This window comes from Lissotriton helveticus, chromosome 3_1 (assembly GCF_964261635.1).
Source record: "Lissotriton helveticus chromosome 3_1, aLisHel1.1, whole genome shotgun sequence".
Lineage (NCBI taxonomy): Eukaryota > Metazoa > Chordata > Amphibia > Caudata > Salamandridae > Lissotriton > Lissotriton helveticus.
In genome coordinates, this window is record NC_136061.1 from 1,529,478,594 (window position 1) to 1,529,484,593 (window position 6,000).

The window sequence follows — 6,000 nt, forward strand, 5'->3', positions numbered from 1 at the left end:
TGTGCCTAGCTATGCATCCATGGTTAGACCAATTAGTAATCGTCTTAAGAACTCTAATACATTTTCATGGTCACCAGACTGTGATCATGCTTTTGTGGAAGTGAAGGATGCTCTAAAAAAAGTGGTACACTTGCATCATTTGATCCAGAGTTACCATGTTTCATAACTGTAGATGCCAACAAAGTTGGTTTAGGAGCAATTCTCACACAAAGGTCTGGTAATCAGGAGTACACAGTTGCGTTTGTATCTAGGGTTCTTAGAAGTGCTGAAACTCAATACTCTGTAATTGAAAAATAATTGTTAGCCTGTGTCTGGGCTATCGATAAGTATCGCCCTTATGTTTGGGGAGGCACTTCAATTTAGTGACAGATCACAAGCCACTTGTTTCAATTTTGTCCTCTGGTCCGAGCAAATGTTGTACACCTAGAATTACTAGGATGGTCAGTATGCTACTTCAATATCAATTTGAAATCTCACACATTGCTGGTGGTAAGAACACAAGGGCCGATTTTTTATTACGTTTTCCTCAAAGTGGTGACCTTAGTGATGGAACAAGGTTTCAAGACTTAAATGAAGAGGATGAAGAAGATTGTTTTGTGGCATCGGTAGATATTCCTATTTTAGCTGTTGGCACTGAGGAAGATTGGAGAGCATCTCTGGTGAAAGACAGAGTTTTACAGGAAGTTTACATGTTTGTCAAAAATGGGTGGCCCAAAGAAAAGTCTTTGTCTTCTGAAATACAACCGTACTGGAAGGTGGAATCAGAGATTTTGATTGAAGATGGTTTGATTATGAGATGTGAGAAGTTAATTCCACCTCATTCTCTTAGACCTATTATTGTCAAGGAAGCTCATGAGGGGCATTTAGGGATTTCCCTTACCACACGGCGTGTTCGTCAAGATTTTTGGTGGCCCAGTATGGACAATGAAATCAAGACAATTATAGAAAATTGTCCGGTGTGTAGTTCTTTGGAAAAAACACTTAAGGTTGTGAGTGAGTGGGAGGGAGGGAGTGAGTGAGAGTGAGAGGGAGTGACTGAGAGGGAGAGAGGGAGTGGGAGGGAGGGATTGAGTGAGAGGGAGGGAGTGAGAGAGGGAGTGAGAGAGGGAGTGAGAGAGAGGGAGTGAGTGGGAGTGAGTGAGTGAGTAAGTGGGAGTGAGTGAGAGGGAGAGGGGGAGAGGGAGAGGGAGTGAGTGAGAGGGAGTGAGTGAGGGAGTGAGTGAGTGAGAGGGAGTAAGTGAGTGAGTGAGAGGGAGTTCGTGAGAGTGAGAGTGAGTGAGTGAGTGAGAGGGAGTGAGTGAGTGGGAGAGGGAGTGAGTGGGAGAGGGAGAGAGAGGGAGTGAGTGAGTGAGACGGAGAGGGAGTGAGACGGACAGGGAGGGAGAGGGAGGGAGACGGACAGGGAGGGAGAGGGAGTGAGACGGAGACAGAGAGGGAGGGAAAGGGAGGGATAGGGAGGGAGACGGAGAGGGAGGGAAAGGGAAGGAGAGGGAGGGAAAGGGAGGGAGACGGAAAGGGAGGGAGACGGAGAGGGAGTGAGAGGGAGGGAAAGGGAGGGAGACTGATAGGGAGTGAGATGGAGGGAAAGGGAGGGCTACTGATGGGGAATGACATGGAGGGAAAGGGAGGGAGACTGATGGGGAGTGAGATGGAGGGAAAGGGAGGGAGACTGATGGGGAGTGAGATGGAGGGAAAGGGAGGGAAATGGAGGGAGAGGGAGGGAAAGGGAGGGAGTGAGAGGGAGGGAAAGGGAGGGAGATGGAGAGGGAGTGAAAGGGAGGGAGACGGAGAAGGAGTGAGAGAGAGGAGGGAGAGGGAGGGAAAGGGAGGGAGACGGAGAGGGAGTGAGAGGGAGGGAAAGGAAGGGAAATGGAGGGAGAGGGAGGGAAAGGGAGTGAAAGGGAGTGAGACGGAGAGTGAGTGAGAGGGAGGGAAAGGGAGGGAGATGGAGAGGGAGGGAGAGAGAGAGGGAGGGAGAGAGGGAGGGAGTGAGAGAGGGAGAGAGGGAGTGAGAGAGAGGGCGTGAGACAGTCAGAGTGAGAAAGAGGAAGACAGGAGAGAGGGAGGGAGAGCTAGAGAGAGGGAGAGAGAGCTAGAGAGAGGGAGGGAGACCGAGAGAGAAAGAGATAGAGAGATGTGTGTATGCTGGGACGGCTCAGTGGACGAAGGTGTCCGCTGCAGGGACCTGTGATCAACCTCATGGTCAGTTTTATGTTGTTGCTCTAGCCCCGCCCCCTCCCCCACTGACCCCGCCCCCCACCGATGCGGCCCTCGGACACAAACCAATCTGTAAATTTGGTCCCCGAGAGAAAGTTTGTGAGTACCCATGGCCTAGAGTAAATATGTGGACAGGTGTAGAAGAATGCGTAACGTTAAGCCAGGAGATTATATAAGAATCAAAATTTCAAGGATTGCTCCTAAAGGGGAGTCTACGTTTTCCTGTACCCAAGAGGGTAGTGGATATGAGGAAAAGTGTAATTAAACTAGAAGATGGCAAGTGGTGGAACAAAGACAAAGTGGTCATAGCGCAAGGTGGGCAAAAGTGTTGGCAGTGAACAGGGTGGAAGCGCTGAAGTGAAAAGTAAGAAGTGTGTTAAAGAGATTGGAGGTGGTTTGATTCCAAGAATGTCTTCATGGGGAAAAAAAGTGCCACATGAATTCCAGGAATATGTTCTTAGATAGCTCTTCTTTATTTTTGTGATCCTCCTGTTAGTTGACTGTGGGATTTTAGCATATGGGGGCAAAGTATATCTAATTTTTCGTTAAGTATTGTAGGAGGAAGGGTGTGAGTTCTTCCGAACTGTAATTTCTTTTTATTAACTGGTATTGTGTTGAAAATTAAAGAGGGAAGATGTGTTGGGTTCTTCCACTTGGGGAGCCAAACCTCTCTGATAGCCAAGTTGAAAGAATGGAATGCGGTGGATGGAAGGTTGAGGGAGGCTGTTGAAAGACAGCGCTGGTGCTGGGGGTGGTTTCCTTCCTTCGTCCTGTTGACAATTGTACTTCATTTAAGTATGTTCTAGGACCTGTGTTTGTCCTCCTTGCAAATTACCTGTTTGGATCAGTAGTCTTGTTTTTGGATATTATGGCATAGTCAGGCAGCCAGGCAAGTGCAATGCTTAATTTGAGTCAGTGGTGGCAGACGGGGCAAACTGGCATCCTTTTATGGGGACCAATACTTACCTTACCTCATCAGACTTTGACCCAGAGAAATAGAGAAAAAAACAAAAGAGAGAAATAAGGAAGGAGAGTAAAACAGAAAAACAGATGCAAAGAAATAAAGCAAGAATGGAGTTTGGTCCGGGCCGATACCTGTGGAATGCCTCCTGGTGGCCGGTGGGAGCGGGGGAATGCCCCTGCCCCGTGCCTAAGGTTAGAAACCTCTGAGTCATCTTTGATGACCAGCTAAACGTTTCTGCTCAGGTAAATAGCCTCACCTCTTCTTGCTTCTTTCTAATAAAAACCTTGAGAAAGATATTTCCTTTCATCGCTCAGGAACTACAAAAGACGGTAGTGGTGGCTCTCTTGTTATCCAAACTTGACTACTGCAATGCTCTGTTGTTGGGGATTGATAAAACCCAGATGAGAAAGCTGCAGTCCTTACAGAATGCCGCAGCAAGGCTGCTTTTAAATATACCTAGAGGTCAATCAACCTCGGCAGGAATCAGAGCATTGCATTGGCTCCCTGTGCAGCAGCGTTGTTAAGATCCCAAATGAAGAATAAGAGAAGTCTTTTGTAAGTAAAAGATCCGATTTATTCCATGGTAAAACTCCACCCGTTCATGAAGCGTCTGATCCACGGTCAGCCAACGGTGACAATGACCAACCGTAGGACAGGCGTCCATGAGCGAGTGACAACATTTGAATAACAACATGTTATGGCATGCGCCAATGTGTGGGCATACAACGCGCAAAAGACCGCGCGATGCATGCCACAATATTATACAATTACACTACATCACCTTCCCCCTTACAACAACAATGAAAAATAAAATAAAAAGAAACGAAATTTTTTAAAATCTAATAAATTCATTATATCTTTCAGGTGCTCTAATTGGCATGCCAAAAGAGGAAAGAATTTGGTTATTAGCAACATTTTGGCAATTAACAACATTCCTAGTTCATCTTTGGTTACCCAATTGAACAGGTAAGGATTCTGGACAAACAGATTTTTGCTTATCTATAGGATCATGTAACCAAAAACTCCAGTCTAGACCATCCGAAAGATCTTTTTTATGTTTTTCTCCAATAATCTCAGCTTGCTTATCTGTCATTTTCACCAATTGACGTTTATTCCACCAGCCTTTCTTGCCTACAAAAGCAGCGCCCTTACTAACTTTCAAAACCTGAACAGGTGCAAAAAAATTCGAACGTCCTTTGATAACTCTTCCTGGATTTTTTATTAAAACCCAATCACCAACAAAAATCTCAACCACTTTACCATCCATTTTACTATCAAATCGTAATTTCATTTGTGTTTGTTTATCCTGAACGTTTTTCCTAATAGAGCCTAAATCCACAACATTTTTGGACGAATTCTGAATTAACCAGGAAGGAAACAGAAGAGAAAGATTCTCTCTCCCTCTTAATAAAGAGAATAGAGACACCCCTGTAGCACAACGAGGAGATGTGTTATAATGCCACACCTTCTGTTTGACAAATTTTCCCACCTCATAATTACACGAAACTGTGGTCTGAACACCCTCTTTAATTACTTTATTCCCTCTCTCCACAAGGCCATTAGATGTCGGAGAATATAAAGCCACTTTAAATTGTTTGATGTCTAACTCTTTCAGAAATCTACACATTTTCTCAGAAACAAAATGTGTCCCATTGTCAGTGACAATTATTTTGGGAGTCCCCTCCAAATCAAAGATCTTTTTTAGAAAAGAAATAGTTGAATCCGAATCTGGAGATTTCACAAACTCGAAATACATCCACTTCGAAAAATAATCAACTAATAAAATTACATACCTATTTTCCTGACCCAAAAAGGAATACGGACCAGAAAAATCAACCCCAACTTTTTCCCAAGCTGAAACAGATAATTCAGTTAGATGCAAAGGAACCTTCACCGTGCGCCATTGTTTGTCCGACATCAAACATTCTGGGCACAAATCAATTAAATTCCTGACCTGACTATCTATCCCGGGCCACCAATAATGTTGTTTAATACGCATAACAGTTTTTGTCACCCCTAAATGACCTTGATGTGCCTTATTAATAATTGGACCGCGAAGTTTGGAGGGAGGGACAACTTTTTCCCCTCTACGAACTATACCATTCTCCACAGAAAGCTCCTCCACAACTGGTGCAAATCTTCACAGATCTCCACTTAACCCCCTGGGTTCTGGCCAACAATGAGTAGAATAATCAATAACTTTCTGTAAAACATTATCAACCAAGGTAGCCGCCTTCCAGTCCTCTTCAGAAATGATATCACATCTCATTTACTGTATCCACCAATGTAACACATTCTACGTCGTCCACCAGAAAATCTTCCTAATCATCCTTAGGCATGGCTAATCTGGACATACAATCCGCTCTAAAATTTTTGCCCCCTTGAATATGTTTTACCACAAAATTAAATTCCTGTAGTTTGGAAACTAATCTCATAAGTCTTGCTGACATAGAGGCCGAATTAGATTTGTTAAAAATATAAACTAACGGCTTGTGATCAGTGACCAACTCAAATTTTCTTCCGCAAATATACATTTTGAACTTGTGAACCGCCCATGCGCATGCCAGCGCCTCCCTTTCAATAGTGCTGTATCGTTGTTCAAACTCTTTAAGAGATCTAGAGGCAAATGCGACGGTTTGCTCATGACCTTTAACTTTCTGTGTGAGTACAGCACCAAGCCCGGATATGCTAGCGTCTACAGTGATAACAGAAAGAGCATCCTCTCTAAAAGCATGTATGGCCTTAGCTGATACAATCATTTTTTTAACCTCACAAAAAATTCTGTTTAACTCGTCAGACCACACAAAACTGGAACCTTT